This window comes from Daucus carota, chromosome 4 (assembly GCF_001625215.2).
Source record: "Daucus carota subsp. sativus chromosome 4, DH1 v3.0, whole genome shotgun sequence".
NCBI classification, from domain to species: Eukaryota; Viridiplantae; Streptophyta; class Magnoliopsida; order Apiales; family Apiaceae; genus Daucus; species Daucus carota.
The window spans coordinates 20,029,992-20,048,811 of NC_030384.2; the positions used below are offsets into that span (position 1 = coordinate 20,029,992).

The 18,820-nt window shown below is 35.3% G+C and overlaps 1 pseudogene; it reads right to left on the reverse strand.

Moving 5' to 3' along the window:
• Positions 1 to 618: 618 nt before the first annotated feature.
• Positions 619 to 8,570, reverse strand: LOC108216984 (transcriptional corepressor LEUNIG_HOMOLOG-like; annotated as a pseudogene).
• Between the last annotated feature and the right edge of the window lie 10,250 nt (positions 8,571 to 18,820).

Consider the following 18,820-nt stretch of genomic DNA (forward strand, 5'->3'; position numbering starts at 1 on the left):
CATCGCTTATGATAATTTGGATACAGTGTTATTTTCTTCCGTCACAGGAAAGCAAATGCAACTTTAATATCATGAAATGTTTTTGTATCAAGATTTTTATCTCTTGATCCATCATCTACTTCTAAGTTTTCTGTGTTGGCTGTCATCACCAATGACACTAATGCAGTTATGCAAAGAATGCAACAGATCTACAGTAGCATACCATTATCCCAGAGTTCATATACAGAAAACACATACATGGTGGGATGGAGTAATCAGTATCCGTACAACTTACCCCACTAAATCCCAAAAAAAAAGGCAACATATTTAGGACTTTTCCGAATATCCAAAATAAAATAATCATTAAAATTCAAAAGTACCATTATTTTCCTACTGTTATTGTTATATCGATAGCTAAGAAGATTCTAGGATTCTTAATCTTCTGAACAGCTCACTATGTGTTCCTCCCTAATCTGCTATCTTTATAACCAAATGAAGTTGTAGGTATTATATCGTTCATTGACACTACCAACACAAAACATTCAGTATCCTCAGGAGAGATACTCAGAACTTTTACACAGTTTCCTCAAGAGAGATTGCTTCGATGGTTCAGCTAATTCAGTTAATTTACCAGAAAGATTATTTCCATAACTTGACAGAACTGTCATGACTTCCAGAAGCAATCATTCCTGTTACACGGGAATGTGCTAAAGCAGCAATCATATTTTTATGTGCTCAAACTGTCATGCTTTTATTCTCAGCAATATTCCACAGCTCTAAATCCTGCACAGAATGTTAAAAAAATATTGTTATCAAAGTACAGATAGCTTTAGGTATAAAAAGGAAAAAAAACACATTATATAGTGTTATTTAAACGCCTACAATGTCAAGTGTCACGCATCTACAAATGATTAGTACCTTGTTTCCACCAATCATTAAGAGAGCTGAATAGCTTGGATGGAAAGCACAGGAATGAAACTGGTTTCTCTTTGACCTAAGTTCATGAACGCATTCGCCAGAGGTCAGCGACCAGACTTTCACAGACTCTTTGCTAACAGAATCCAAATAATCACCATTTAGATCCCAGCATAGGGAGTTAACCACATCTCTATGTCCCTGATAAGACACCGAGGTGAAAAAAAAAGGCTCAAATCAATTCTATTATCAGCACATAAGATATGCCCAAAGCCTCAAACCAACATTATATTAAGGTTTGGTAACACTAAACAATGACAAATAGCATTACAATGTCAAACCTGGAAAAGATGTGTTTGTGTGTCAGTTTCAACATCAAAGATGGACACAACTTCATCTGATGCTGCTGCTAATAAGCGTCCATTTGCTGGTTCAAATCTCACTTGTGAACTACCTCCTTGCTGACATGAGCAATACATAAAAAAAAAGGAAGATAAGAAGTTACAATTTAACATAATTTACATTTGTCAAGGATAAGAAACATATATAGGTTTCATGAAACTAACCTTTGAAACTCGAGTACATGAAAATGGATTGATGTTCCAATAACGAATTTCATTGTTACTATCACAAAAATTGAACATGTCATTCTTCTTTGGATGAAAGTCTAGGGACATAACATGAGAGGGGTGCCCAGTATAAGCATGCAAGCAGTAGCTTGGCTGCAAGGACAAATTAGAGGTTATATAATAAAAACTTATGTCAGACGGTTCAATGGCTGAGTACTATTAAAAACTAAAAACAATTATACACAACTGAGTGTAGATAATTACATTAGCTGCATCCCACAATTTCACAGACTTGTCAAGTGAAGCTGTCAGCAATTGAGATGAATTAGGCCTGAAATGCACATTTGTAATCACGTCCTGGTGCTCTTCAGGAGTGCTCTCAGTTTGCAAGGTATCCATGTTCCAAAGAACAGCCTGTCAAATAACCAATACTTATATACATACACATACTTTCTTTCACCTTTACTCTGTTGTAACAAAGACAATAAGGTTTAAAACATTGCAGTGTTTTCTGTTACCTTCTTTTCATGTCCAACACTAGCTAACAGCTTGCCATCTGATGAAAAATGGCATCATGTGACTTTATTCTGGTCCGTATACAACCAACTTATTCAAGGAAGAATCCTGATATAGGAGGCGAAAACACAATAGAGTCAACAGTTCTGTGAAAAACCCTAGATTTCTTAAAACATAATCAACAAGAAAAACTATTACCTTTAGAAGACTCCGTTTTATGTTCAGTAAGATTTTGTTTGATGTTGTCGTATAAAGTCCGTCCATCTTCACCATCATTAGACAAAAAGGAGTCGACATCTCCCCTATCTCCAATATGTTCTATGTCATCCTGCGATATGAAATGTTCTTTTGTGCATCAAGGCAATGTTTTGTATCAACTATCAAGTCATTCATAAACTTTACCACTTTTTGGATATATATCACAAACTTGATTATCTATATGCACATATATTTTAAGAACAGAATGCATATTTCATCAATCATTCAAGTTAAACAAAGCAACCAATGATAAAAATTGAAGAGTACTTAACATTGGTATTTCTAAGATGCAAATTGACACTAGCATATAGATTGACGAGTGTGTCTGTGAAACATAGAAGGGCCTACCAACTGATTTTGAGGTAATGCAAGACCTGCTGTTTCTGAACCATACATCATCAACCCTTTTTGTCCACTACTTACATGCTACAGACTACTGGCATCGCCAGGGGTATGAGTCGATACCGGGGATCTTGGTGAAGGATCCATTGTGTTTCCCTTACCCTTACTATTAGTTGGTCCAGAAGACGAGTGTTGTTTTCTTTCTCTGTTATTGCTCTGCATGGCAATAACAAGACAAAAACATTAATTAAATTGAACACAAAAGCGAACTAGGAAGCAAGAGTGCGGGTGCGGGTACGTGAGTCTACGGTATGGGGATGCAAGAATTCGGCAAAATTACAAATATGGGGATTCAGGTGCGCGGAGGGAGGGGGGTGGTTCGACAAATATTATTATAATAAAAATATTTAGTATGGATGTATTTCAGGTTTCACATAAATAATTAAACCAAATATTCAAATAAGTAAGTGGATTTTGCTTAACAATTTACATAATAATTATTTGATATAGAAGTTTTACTACTAAACGTTCCTCATTTCAGTTCGGCTTCTTAAAATTCGTATTAGAGATATAGAAAAGAAATCAAACCTGTTGCAGTTGCTTTTGTGGTAACTGTTCATGTTGAGAGGATGATTGTGGCATTTGGGTCATTTTCATCTGAGATACATATAAAAGTTAATCAGATATATAGCTACTAACTACACCAAATGAAGATTAACCTACAATAATGTAGTGATTATCTCATTCTTGGCATGTTTTTTAAACAGGATTAGATATATGTATAGCTTAGCATTCAAGCTGTGAATGCACATAGTTGAGCAGCCAATGCACGACAGATTTACGTCTCTGACTCCAAATGCAGAAATCAACAGTAAACGGAGGTAACAAAATGGGAAAAAATAAATCTAACGTATACAAGTTTTAAGTAATCTGTTAATTTCCGTTTGTAGAAAAAAACAATCATATACAAGATATATCACCGTATGCATGCACCTTTCCATCTACCAGTTGATGTTAAAGCTCATTCCAAGAAAAAACGAGAATGATATGAATGCATCTATCGGTGGTTGTCGTATGATATATATCGGTGGTTACTTACATTGGTCATTTGAGCATGCAACTGCTGCGAAGACCCAGACATGTTCCCAGAATTTCCTTCAAGCAACTGGCTGAAATCCACACAAAAAAAGCCAATGAAACAACTAGTTAACCTGTATATCCTTACACGGGGTTGAGAAAAAAAAGAGAAATATGAGGGTTTATGCAGAGCTCGTGTGCATGGGTCGTAGTGTAAGAGCATCTCTAACGGTGTTGGCTATATTCGTTGGCTAAATTGGACCTGTAAGACATTATGTAAAATTTGCTGAACCTGTAAGACATTTTGTTTCAATGGTATTGGCTATACAGGTTGGCTATAATTTAAAATTAGTATGCTATTATTATTTTAAATTGTTAAAATAGAATATATCAATTTAATATGGTAATAAATGATGTGTAATCTTCCTACAGATTTCTTAAGACCTGTAGAGGTTCGACAAATATAGCCATCCATAGGAGGTTGGCTAAAATTATAGACAACAGATTAGTGTGGTTGGAGTGCTATTTTTTCAGGACGTTGGCTATATTTATTTAATTTTGGAATGCCAACTCATTTTTTAGCCAAGGGCTTTGTATGGTTGGAGATGCTCTAAGTATATATAATACGGCAGTTTGGGCTTTGGGTTTGCCCAGCGTGGACGAACTGTTTTGTGTTAGTAGGCCCATTTTCTTTTCTCTAATAATATTTTCATAAATATGTGATATATGCATATTACATGGGATAAAAATTCAGGTACAATATAAAAAAAATAATATAAAACATTACCTTATCAGATCAGAAGAGGATACATGTATAATTTACATGTATAATTTTCTGGAGCATTTTCTTCATTATTTCCTGCAACTTAATTTATAAGGCAAATCTAAACAAATTACATATAATAAATGACTTTTATATTAAAATTATTTAAGAATTATATTCAAAGCCTTATAAATATACAATATGTGCATTTCAGGAGAAACTCATTTTCGAGCAATGATATTTTTTTATCTGAACAAGACTTGCAAATAATATATAGATACAACAGATTTTAATACAAATTAAATAATATTCTTGTACCATAATCATATTTTATATCAAATTATGTGATATTTTTGTACCTCCACGAGGCTGACATACAATATATAGATATAGCGATTTATAACAACTAAAAATTTAAATTTCAACTTGAACATGATTTATCGTCATTTGTTTCAAAATCAAATTTAATCAAAATTTAAACTGCTACAACATATAACGTCGAGTTGTAAATTTTATATACATGTATACACACATATTAAATATTTATATCAAATAAAATCAAACCCTTAGATTGAGTTTAACTTTCAATTTAATAACAAAAAATTCAATCGAAAATAAAACATTTCAAGATCTAACAAAATTATGGTATAAATATTTTAAAAAGGAAAAAAGAAGCAGGTAACCATCAATTCATTCATATAATCACTATTATGTAATGTGCCACAAATCAACAAGGATTTACCGAGTTGCGATCGCACACATCTTTCACGCGAAATAGCAAAATGGATGAGAAATCGGATAATATTACAAACATCTATCACATCACTTCAATTCAAGATTGTCTTCACCTGTTGGTATTGGGGTAAGCCAAGCTTTATTAGCGGTTAATATAAAGACACAAGGGAGGAAAACAAAAATTTCATAGATAAAGGGACATAGAGAGGAAAGCTGCGGCTGCGGTGAAGGGCGACAAATATAGGGTAAAAGCGTTCGTACAAGAAATATTTATAACCAAATTTTGGGCCATTTGAACAATTTTTAGGCCCAATATGATGAATAAAGATGTTCTTCAAAAAAATTTAAATAATACAAATAAAAATTATAATATGCAAAGCAATTATTCAAATTATATTATATATTTTAGAAGATAATATAGAAAATTAACGTAATTATAAGTTTCAACATACCTATTTAGATCTTATATGATTATACCTAATTATATGTTTAATATTAATTTTATACTTTTAAACAAGAATAATTTAAATCAGCTGTCTAAATTCTAAAAGTATCTTTAATCTTTTTATTGCACATGTTTTAGGATTTTAAATAATGTATATAACAAATTTACATTTGATGTACATATTTTTAATTTTTGTATTGTAGATAGAAATGTCTGAAAAATTCGAAGCTCGGAAAAACATCTGAAAAGTTCGGCCCGAGCCTTAAACATGCCTCCTTTTTTTTTAATCACAATTCGAGCCTGCTTGAAGTTTAAAAAGCTTGGATAAAATTCTGGTTTTGAAAACCCTAATAATTTAATATCCATATAAAGCCTAGTTTGGGCCTGGATTAAAACCACTTTTTAAGAATCCCTACTTAAGTCTAGCCCAATTATACTATATTATCTATATATTATATTAGATACAAACAATTTATAGAGAAAATAATCCCTTATCTATTACTTCAAAGACCCGATCTCTCTCTCTCTCAGCTCTCCACGATTACACTTGTTGGTGATAGCGAAAGTTATTAAATGTTAACATGGAGGAGTAATACCACGAGTTTTACAGATAAATAAGAGTTTGAGCTGCGATTGAAATAGGATAAGAGCGTTGCATATCAAAATATTTATGACAAAACTTTGTAAGCGATGATATCGATATGGGCTCCTACCAATTTGTTGGCCCAATATGATGAATTAGACTATTCTCAAGAAATATTTACAATTAGTATTATTGTAATGTGCAAAACACCACACGATATATCTATATAATAAATATTTTAAATGATAATGTAGAAAATTTATCTGATTATAAGTTTTAATGACCAATATATATCATATTGAAACCTGATTGTATCTTATTACCGTCATATGTAATTTTATAGTTTTTTGAGCATAATTTTATTATTCTTTTTTTTAAGTTACAAAAGTATTGTTCATATTTAAATTACAAAAAAAATAGTATGTTAAATTATGGTTTTTAATTAATTTATATTTTAATGCACACGAAATTAGTAAATTTTATATTAGTGATACTAACAATAATAATACTAGCAAATAAGCTTGAAACCTTAATACTAGCAAATAAGCTTTAAAAAAGGGGGTGAATCTTAATCCAATATAAACCAATCTACTATACATAATAGCCCAACACGTTCGTGTCAAGCCTCCCTCCCGAGAGAATAAATTACCTAGCTCCGAACCTGAGCCTAACTCCGAACCTAACATATTCTCATATATATAAAAATGATATTAATCATAAGACTCGAACTCAGGACCTCTCCAATACAAATACATCACTTAAACCACTTGAACTATACAAACAATTAATTTGTTATTCAAAAGCACCAACCACATACTTAAAAACTTTTGTATTTATATTCGTTTCAGTATCTTATTTATTTGAGATAAGTTATTATTTCAGTCAAGTTTCACATGATAGATTAATATATATAAATTAATTATTTACGTAAATAAATTTAAAATTGAAAAAGAATATGAATAATCGAGTTCGAGCCATGATTCAGATTTCTAAGAATAGATATAATTCATATTCGAATAAAAAAGAACAAATTCAAATCTAACTTAATAGTTTTTTTTATTATTATTTTAAACGAGCACTGATAGAATATTATAGAAATTTTAAGTCATGAATGTGAGAAATAAGAACAAAAACCGAGGTTTAAGCGAGCATCTTTGAAAGAAAAAATTGATAGGCTTTCGACATGGACTATGTCATATTAATTTGTTTTATTATAAAAGGCGATTTATAAAGAGATTACAATATTTTGGAGAACACAAAATAAGGTGACTGAAAGAATATTCCTATTTAGAATATTTTTTTTATTTTAAACTTATGAATTCATAATTTGATGTGTAAATCTTCTTTAAAAAAATTATAAACATAAGAAGAAATAAATATGTTAGGTCCTGTAAACTCACTATATAAGTTGATATAGTGAACACAATCAATAACACAGTATGACAATATAAGAGATTGAAAGCAGTAAACTCTTATTCACAAAGCTTGAATGGTTACAAAAACTCTCTCAGTGATTTATATATTATCACTAAGAGCTGCTAGGGTTCTGTAAAATATACTCGATAACTCAACTCATCTAGAGTAACCCTAATCTGTGTTTATATAGACACAGTTACAAAATCAATCTCTGATTTGATATCCTATAAATCAGCTATGTATTCTATCAATCAAAGATTGCTACTGTTTTCTGTTTAGTTTCCATAGTCTGCAAATCACTCCTCCGCTTCCATCCTTCCTTGAAGTATATCCGCTTCTGAGCTCTTTCCACGTGTAAACTCTGATGAGTCTTGACTATGTAAACTCTGATCAGACTTTAGCAAACTCTGATCAGCTTCCAGCTTAAACTCTGATCACTCCTGTTCTAAAACAAACTTTAAGAACATTAGTAATCATCAATTATATCTAAAAATCTCCCCCAACTTGTGCATAAATATGTTATGTGCAAGTTAACAGATAATTGATGATGTCAAAACAAATAAGTCAAATGCAACAGAGTTTAGCTATATAACAGAAAACTTTTTAAAACTTACAGATACTTTACTCCTTAGCTTCATAGACACCATTAGCTGTCTTTAAGTATTCTCTGAGGAGTTCTCTTTCAGCTTCTGCAAGTGCTGTGATCATCTGTCTCTTGATCTCCCTTAGTTCTGGATCTGAAACTCCAGTTTGATAGATTGCAGCTCTGAGATCATAGATCTTGTTTCTTCTCATGTCTTTATCCAGCTTGATGTAGTAACCTTTGTCAGACTCTTCATTGAAACTAAGAGTACTGATTCCAGCTATTGTTTCTATTTTTGCTGAATTCTTCTTCATCTCAACTAGCTGTCCTTGGTAATTTAAGTACTTTGGAACAAAAGGTCTAGCATTCTTGTTTCCAGTTATACCCATTTTTCTTTTGATTTGATCCTTGATCAGATTTGAGATGTGCTGACATGATTTGTTCTTCACTTGAAATATGTACTGAACATATCTCAATTCCTCCCAGTGTTTAGCATAGAGATCAGCTTCAATAACTCTAAACACTGTTCCATCAGACATGAAGTAGATAAGAATGTTATCACCTCTGTCATTCTTCACCAGTTGGACTGAATCAAGTTTGTCCATTCTTTCTTGCAATGCTCCAGTCTTGGGTGCACAGAGAGATGAGGGGTCTGTTGACATTGATCCTATACTCTGATCAAAATTTTCATATTTGGATCCTAATCCTCCTTTATCTCTTCCTGCCTTTCGATGAGAGATTGGTTGAATTGAGCCTTTGTCGAAATTTATCTCAGTCATCAGACTTGGCTTTGCAAATCCTGGCAATGGGGTTGTTGTTGGTTTGAACACAGCTTGAGCCTTGTCAGAGGTTGTGTCTTTCTTTGCTTCCTCATTAACTTGAGCTGTGTCAGAGGTTAATTTTTCTTCTTGTGATTCTGCAATATGAGCTTTGTCAGAGATTGCAGCTTCTGATTTCTTTCCTTTTACAACTTGATCTTTGTCAGAGGTTGTAGGCTTCTTCTGAATCCAGCCTTTCTCAAGGCTATCATCTACTATGCTTTTGCCTTTGCTTGTATATTCATCCTCAGAGTATACCTTTTTGATTGGTAAACTCTGATCAGCAATAGTAGTTTCCTTGATCATTATTCCTTTTTCCTTTGGTCTGGCAGTTGATTTTGCAGGTTTCTGGATTTTGCCTGAGGTTATAGCTTGCTCATATTCTTTCTTTAGTTCTGCTTCCTCTGCAGCAATCAACTCCAAATCCAATTTGGCTTCTGGATTTTCTTGTTCAAATATCAGTCTAGCATATTCTTCATCAGTCATTGGTTTATCTGATCCAGCCACTGGTCTTTGCTTTGATCCAGATGTGACATTGTGTGTTGGAGCTGGAGCAGACTTTGAGCTTTGCTTAGACTGTTTTTGACTGTCAGAGTTTGAAACTCTTCCACCAGTTGCAGCTTGAAATCTCTTGTTCTTTGTAAAGTCATCCACATCATCATCATCATCATTTTTCTTTCTTTTCAGAGTTTGAGAAGTAGACTTGCATTTGACTTGTGCTACTCTCTCCCCCTTTTTGACATCATCCTCATCAGGAATCAGTACTGAGGTTATCAGAGAAAGTGAAGATTGGATGGCTTCAAGCTGCTTAGACATTGTCTCTTGAGTGGACTCAATGTTTGACATCCTCTGTTCCAGAGATTGATTTGCAGACACCAGCTTCTTCATGTCTTCCTTCAGAGGTAGTAAATGCCTTTTCTTGTCCATATTCTGAGTTTCCTTAAAGTTAGTGAAATTACACACCTAGAGGGGGGGGTGAATAGGTGTTATGGCTAATATGACCGATTTTTAATGTTACCAAATATTTATACTGTCGCAGACAGCTTGCTGTTAATTTCAGAGTAAACAGTTAGCTAGCTAACAATGCAGATGCAATGCAAAACAGATATAATCAGTAAGCTAGCAACACAGAGAATTTTAGCCAGGTTCGACCCCTAACCCTAATGGTCTACGTCCTGGTCCCCTACCAACTGGTAAGAGATTATATTATTAATCAATAATGTTAACAATTACAATGATTCAATAATATAACTCCCTTTAACCCTTGTTCCTGTTATCAGCTTGCTGAAACCCCTGAACCACGAACCAAAAGCTCTCCAAGACCTATACTTCCCAAGTATACTCTTCTAGCTAACTAGTCCCCTTGTTCCCTTGTTTCACAAGCTCGATACACAGCAACAAACCTTTACACTTTGAACAATACAATGTGTGAGTGTAATACAACCGAAACTATGAACTCAATATAGATATATAATCAAATATAAGCACTAGAGCTCAAGTAAAGATTTTGCAATATAAGTGTGTTGTATTTCAGAAGCTTGAAGTGTGTTCTTGTTTTTAAAAACGGAAACCACACTCAAGTATTTATACAACCATTCCAACGGTCATAATCCAACAAATTTTCCAACGTTCTTGGCTTAACAACCTCACGTTTAATTTGCTTGAATAATGAACGTTTGAACAATGTATATTTTACTGAGTAAAAAGTGTAGAGACGTTGTAAATATCTCAGTAAAACGTTTATGTATAAAACCATAATTTGAAATCAAATAGGAGTTGTTTTTAGATAAGATCGAAATAGAGATAAACACTCCTACAAGTTAGGAAATCGTTTTTGTTTGAAATACTGATTTAAAAACTGAGCTCTAATATTTATATAAGTCATATATAAATATTAAAGTCCTTACAAATCGATTCCTAATAAATCTCCTTGCTTTTCGACTTTGATCCTTATCCATTTGTTATTCTGTTCACGCTGTGAGCTTGCTGATAAGCCTGAATAATAACCTGTAAGCTTGCTGACAGTTGAACATAACACTGAAACTTATCAAGCTGTTAGCACATGCATATATCATAGATAGCTCGCTAACAAACACCAGTTTTATGCTATTAGCTTGCTGGCAGTGTGATCATCAAAACCTTGAGAGTATCAATCTCCCCCTTTTTGATGATTACACCATATTTAGGAAAAGTAATAATACTCCCCCTGAATACAGCAATCTAATATCATTAAAACTTAACAAATATATCAATTCAGCACATACATCAGATATAACAAATATTTTATGCAAAGCAGTTAATATACCAAACAGGTTATGCAAACAGAATTACTAAACCAAGTACTTGCATAGATAATTCAAATAAAATCCTAAACCAGGATAAACCACCTGGTATCCAACATTATCCAAAACCAACAAATTCAACTCAGGATAAACCACCTGAGGACCAAATTCAAAACCAACAAACAACTTAGTCTGAAACAAACATAATAGGGCCAATAAGTACTTAAGCAACCAGCAAACACTTAAGTAAAGTATTATTTTAGATAGATATTAAAGTTCCTAAATCTTCTCCCCCTTAATCATCTAAAAGGTGAGAAACTTAAGACTCGTCATCGTCTGCAGTTATCTTGTCCTCCTCATCAGCCTGCAGCTTTGCATCCATCTTGGCCTGGAGTGCCTCCAAATCCATAGCAACAGTATCAACAGCAGCAAGTGTCTCTGTATCCTTAGCAGCACCCTTAGCTGGAGTATCCTCTGTACCAGCACTGTACTTAATCTCTGAAGAACCACCAGATCCATAAAACTGCTTAAACTTGTACAGTTCATTGAGCAAACTCATCCCACCGGAAGTATTGCCAGAAGTATCCATTTCAGGGGTGTCTCCAAACTTGGCACCAAGGAAAAATTCTTTCCAGAACTTAAGCTGACTTCCAAGCTCATGGATCTGCTCCGAGAGCTGTTTCTGTCCATCCACCAGCTGCCTGTGATTAGCCCTTAACTCATCCATAAAATCCAGAATCTCCTTAGCTGAGATTCCCAAGTCAACACAACCACTAGAAGCAGGAGGAGGTGGCACAGGAGAAGTAGTTTGAACAGGAGACTCAATAACAGATAGAGTCCCATCCTTCTCAACCCTCAAATTTGACTGGCTAAGACACTTAGCATCTAAGAACTCTTTTGCATTCACTGACTCAGCCCCATCAGTGTCAACACCATACCACTCAAAAATCCTTGACAGCACAACCCATAAGGTAACCCAGTACCAGACTTACCCTCAACAGCCCCAATCATATTGTTTAAAACCAACTCACCCATATCAAATGACTTCCCAGCCATCAACATAGACACAAATATAACATCCTGAGCAGAGAGATTAGAGCGAGTACCCAAACGCGGACACACATTCTCGATAGACACCTTAAAAAGAGCATGAGCTAAAGGAAGAATTTGTGTAGTGGAGGGAAAAGTTTCACAAGGCCCATCAGTTCCAAACAACAAATTGAACTGATCCTTGACAGTAAAATCATCAAACTGTTTAAAACCCCTTTTTGTGAAGATTGAAATTGGTGAAGGAGGAGTTTTCAAAATCGCATTCAAAAACAACGAAGACAGAGTTATCTTAGTGTTATTGACATACGCCACATAGAGACCAGATGTATTAGGTTGCAGATTTTCATAAAACTCTCGCACCAGAGACGGATAACAAACCTTTGGTAAATCAACTAAGAATGACTCAAACCCTAACTCAGAGAATAGTTTCACAACCCCACAAGTAAAGAAAGTCTTTCCAGATAGAGGCTTACCCAAGATTATTTTGCGCGAACCCAAATCGCGAGCTTCCGAAGCACTTTCCATACCCATCTTCGCTTTCTTGGATTTTTCAGCCACTGTACCCGATTTACGAACCCCAGACTGCTCATCACTGCTTTCAATATCCACCAGTCGATCAAGATCGAGATCATCTTCATCGATAAGCTTACGCTTGGTCATAGCAGAGGTAGGAGTTTTGGCACTGGCTCGGGTTTTCTTCTTCATTGCAAGGCGAGCGCCGATTGTAGCTATTGTGAGTAGAGTGTATCGGTTGAAGATGAAAGATAAAACCCTAGGTTCCGTTTGCGAGCTTTTAAAGATGGAACTGAACAGACTCGGGGATAAGATATACTTCAACACTTTTTGAATCATATTCGGGGGAGGATTTTTAGGAATAAATCTAGTTAGATTTACATTATTTAAATAATTCATTTTGTATATCCGAATGTAATCTAAACAAAAATTTGTTACTGTTACTTATCTCACTTCCACTTAAATAGTGATTAGATGTAGTTGAAATTTGAATTTATCATCAATAAGCATGGATTGTCACATAATCACGTAGCAAATTTTCACACAAAATTCTAACTGAATCAGCACATAACGGGTAGTTTATTAATTAAACTAAACTGCAAATAAACCCTTGAACTGACCCGCATGCAAAAATAATTTAAAATATGTAAAGTACTAAGAGTAAGCTGATAGTACCCGGACCAAGCTTATTAGCTTGCTGACTGCACATCACACATACCCAATTCCCTTCTCAGCACGACATATCGTTCTTCAGGAAGAGGTTTTGTGAAGATGTCAGCTAGCTGATCTGCTGTAGCCACAAAAATCAGCTTGACATCACCCTTTGCAACATTGTCTCTCAGAAAATGATGTCGAACATCAATGTGCTTTGTCCTTGAATGATTGACTGGATTTTCTGAAATATTGATTGTACTTGTGTTGTCACAAAAGATAGGAGTTTGCTTGCATTTGATTCCAAAGTCCTTCAATTGTTGTCTCATCCATAGCATTTGAGAGCAACAGCTACCAGCTGCCAAATACTCCCCCTCAGCCGTAGATAGAGCAACTGAAGTTTGCTTCTTGCTTAACCAAGAAACTAAGCTTTGACCCAAAAATGCACAAACACCACTTGTACTTTTTCTATCAGTTTGACTACCTGCATAATCTGCATCACTATACCCAACAAGATCAAAAGCATTTGTGATAGGATAGAATAAGCCCAAAGTAATGGTTCCACTTAAATATTTAAATATTCTTTTAACAGCTTGTAAATGAGAATCCTTTGGTTTTGCTTGAAATCTAGCACAAACACAAACACTATACATAATATCAGGTCTAGAGGCTGTAAGATAAAGTAAACTACCAATCATACCTCTATACATTCGAATATCAACATCTTTACCATTTTCATCTGCTGTCAGCTTGCTGACAACGCTCATCGGTGTTGATTTTGCCTTGATATTCTCATATCCAAATCTTTTGAGTAGATTCTTGATATACTTGGATTGATGCACATAAATTCCTTCTGGAGTTTGCTTAATTTGGAGCCCCAAGAAATAATTGAGCTCTCCCATCATGCTCATGTCAAACTCACTATGCATGCACTTTGAAAACCACTTACACAAAGAATCATTAGTAGATCCAAATATAATATCATCCACATATATTTGAACAACTAATATATCTTGACCTTTATTAATGGTAAACAAAGTAGGATCAATTTTACCTCTAATAAAACCATTTTTGATCAAAAATTCACTTAACCTTTCATACCATGATCGAGGTGCTTGCCTTAACCCATATAGTGCCTTCTTGAGCTTGTAGACACGGTTTGGATATTTTTCATCCTCGAATCCTGGTGGTTGCTTGACATAGACTTCTTCCTTTAGATATCCATTTAAGAATGCACTTTTGACGTCCATTTGATGTAGCTTGAACTTCTTGTAGCATGCAAATGACAAAAGCATCCTAATAGATTCCAATCTTGCAACCGGAGCATAAGTTTGATCAAAATCAATTCCTTCTTGCTGATTGTATCCTTGTGCAACAAGTCTAGCTTTGTTTCGAGTGATAGTACCAAATTCATCAACTTTATTCTTGAATACCCATTTGGTTCCAACAATTGAAGCATCTTCTGGTGGATCTACAAGTTCCCAAACATCACATCTTTCGAATTGGTTGAGTTCTTCTTGCATTGCCATGATCCAATTTTCATCTTGTAAAGCTTCTTGAACATTCTTTGGTTCCTCTTGAGCTATGAAGGCAGCATAAGCACAAATGTTGGCTTGAGCTTTCCTTGTCTTGATTCCAGCTGATTTATCTCCAATGATCAACTGAGGAGGATGATTCTTCACTGTTCTAGTTGACTTTGGTAGATTATGTTGAGCTATGACCTCTTCATTCCTTGTAGTCTGCCTAGGAGGAGTCTGATCAACAACATTTTGGCTTGCTGATGAAGTCTGACCTCTGGATTCATCCAATGTGAGCTTTGACATCTTATCCAAAGTTTCTTCAAGAGATGGAGTGGTTTTAGTAGCTTTATTGCCTTCTGAAGTTGTGGCAGTTGACTTGTCAGCTTGCTGATTTCCAGTTTCCTGCACTGTCAGCTTGCTGCTAGTACCTGTACCTGCACATTCTTCCTCATCCCTTGCAAGATCATCAGTAGACTCTTGAAATGAAACATCAATAGACTCTTCAACAGTATGTTTACCAAGATTATATACTCTATAAGCACGACTTGTTAAAGAATAGCCCAAAAATATAGCTTCATAAGATTTAGAATCGAATTTACCATCCCTATCAATGGTTTTGAGTACGAAGCACTTAGATCCAAAACCTTGAAGTAGCTGATGTTAGGCTTCTTTTTCCTTAGCAATTCATAAGGAGTCTTGTTGAGAATTGGCCTGATAAGCACTCTGTTAAGAACATAGCTTGCTGTGTTGACAGCTTCTGCCCAAAAGCTTCTTGGCAGCTTGCTCTCCTGCAGGAATGTCCTAGCTGTTTCTTGTAAGGACCTGTTCTTACGTTCTACAACTCCATTTTGCTGAGGTGTACGAGGTGCTGAGAACTCATGAGAGATTCCTCTTTCTTCACAATAAGTAATGAAGTCTTTTTGGAATTCCCCACCATGATCACTTCGAATACCTACAAGTCTTGTATCTAGTTTGTTCTCAAGCAACTTGATTAGTTTCTCAAATTCACTAAAAGCACAATCTTTAGTACGCAAGAATAATACCCAAGTGAATCTAGAATAATCATCAACAATAACAAAGGCATATTGTTTACCTCCAATACTCTTATAAGCTTCGGGACCAAAGAGATCCAAGTGAAGAAGCTCTAAAGGTTTAGAAGTAGATACCATTTTCTTTGCCTTATGTGGAGTCCTTGTTTGCTTTCCCAATTTACAAGCAAAACACGTCTCCATCTTGACATACTTAAGCTTTGGTAGTCCTCGAACAAGCTTCTTTGCTGACAGCTTGCTGAGATGATCCATATGAGCATGTCCAAGCCTTCTATGCCAAATTTCTGGATTATTATCCACAGCTGCTAAACAAACACCTGCCTCCTGTTCTTCAAAGTTCAAAACATATATATTTCCTTCTCGTTTTGCAACTAGAGGAGTTTTGTTAGCACCAACAAGTATAGTACATTTATCCTTACCAATGTTAACAATATGACCATCATCAAATAACTGACTTATACTAAGCAAGTTATAAGTAAGACCTTTAACATATTGTACCTTGTTAATAGAAATGATACTATTACCTATAGTTCCTTTGCCAAGAATAGGAAGAGTCTTGCTATCACCAATTGTGACACATCCACCCTTCTTCATCTTTAAGCTTAGAAACTGTGATTTGTCTCCACTCATGTGCCTAGTGCATCCACTATCCAATATCCATTGATTTGGCTTTACTTTAGACACGAGACAAACCTACAAAACAAACACAAAACACTCAACGTTTTGGTACCCATATTTTGTTGGGTCCAACAGTGTTAGTTGATAAAACATATAGAACATTAAGATCAGATTTCTTGATCCACATTTGGACCACTTTAGAAGCCTTCTTCCATGTTCTGCTGGTCTTATCAGTATACTGTCTTGGAGCTGTCTTCTGTCTGTTTCTGTTGTCAGCATACTGCCTGTGAGCTGACTTCCTTCTCCAGCTTGCTGATTGAGTATTCTTCATTGGACAGTTATTAGCAAGATGACCCTTCTTTCCACACTTGTGACAAGTCACCCAAGGCATGGCATAATTGTATGGAATGCCATTTTTCCCTTCATATCTCATTGAAGATGTGGATGTAGAAGCTGCACCAATGCCTCCTTTATCATGAGAACCTTTAGCTTGTTTCATCATAGATTTGAGACTTTCTTCTCCTTGAACAAACTTTCCCATGGCTTTCTGAAGATCTTTGACTTCTTGCTCCAATGATTTGATCTTTTCCGCTTGAATAGAGATTTCGGCTAAGCTTTGGGTTTTGCTTAACTCGAATGCCTCCAAGCTTGCATCCTTAGCTTTAAGATCTGCTCTCAGCGAGCTGAGTTCCTTCATGAGTGTATCATTCCTTCTTTGGATTTGCATGTTGTTCCCTTCAAGTTGTGAGATCTGTTCCTTGAGGGTAGCAATGATTCCACTACTAGCTTTGGCACTCTTTTCATTCAAGAAATCACCTATGACTTTCTTCAAATGAACGTTTTCTTTCTCGAGCTCATAATTCTCATTCTTAAGATCAATGAGTTCCATTATTGATGAACAACTCTTATCCTGCATGGTTAGTTCACAAGTAGTTGTATCAATAGTATGTAATTCAGAATTAATAGAGTTTACCTCACTGTTAGTGTCCGTATCTGAATCCGTTGTATCAATTGAGCCATCGAGACCAACAAGAGCCAAGTTCACCATCTCATCACTAGAATCATCAGAAGCTGACTCATCTTCATCATCACTCCAAGTTAGAAGTGCCTTGGATTTCTTTTTATTCTTGTAATCAGCTTGCTGTCTAGGCGGCTTTGACTTGTTTTTCAGCTTGTAGCAATCCCTTTTGAAATGCCCTTTCTTGCCACATTCAAAACATGCATCATCCTTTGGATCTTTCTTTGCACCAAAAGCTTTTCCCTTTTCTCTTTTCATTTTGTTTTTCTTTTCAATCATTCTCTTGATTTTTCTTGACATAAGAGCTAGATCCTCATCTGATTCTGTTTCCTCATCTGTTTCCAGCTTGCTGACAGAGGAGTGCAGTGCAAGATTCTTCATTTTCTCTGTTGGCAGCTTGCTGCTTTCTGAGCTGTTAGCTTCAATTTTAGCTTCAAATTGTTCCAACTCAGCAAATATAGCCAGGTGATCCATAATATCAATGTTGAGAGCTGACTCCAATGCTGTGACCTTGGCACCATATTCGAATGGAACTGCATTTAGAATATTCATGTTGATTTCCGATTGAGGAATCTTTTTGCCAAGTCGTTCAAGGCTGTTAAGAGTGACTTGGAATCTAGCTTGGCTTTCCCGAATGGATTCTCCCTTCTTGATAGCGAAGCTTCCAAATTCTTTCATAAGCTTTCCAAGCTTGACCTTCTTTAACGCCTGTGAGCCTTCGTGATATGTCTCCAATGCATCCCAAATTTCCTTTGCTGTTTTGAGAGATGAGACCTTGTCATATTCAGCTTGATTCAGCCCATTGATCAATGTACTCCTTGCTTTTCCATTGGCAGCAATCTTTGATAGCTCGTCCGCTGTGAGAACATCAACGTCCTTGACTTTGCCATCTTTATCAAGATATTCATAAGGACCTCTTTGCACAACTCTTTGCATTAGGGGATCTCTGGATAGATGAGCCTCCATTTGGCCTTTCCACCAATTGTAGTTGTCAGAACCCATGAGGAGAGGAGCTCTAAAATCGGACTTTCCCTGAAAGTTATCAGCCATATCGATCGATACTATTCCTGTTACAGAAGTATTAGTACAAACCTCGCTCTGATACCAATTGAAATTACAC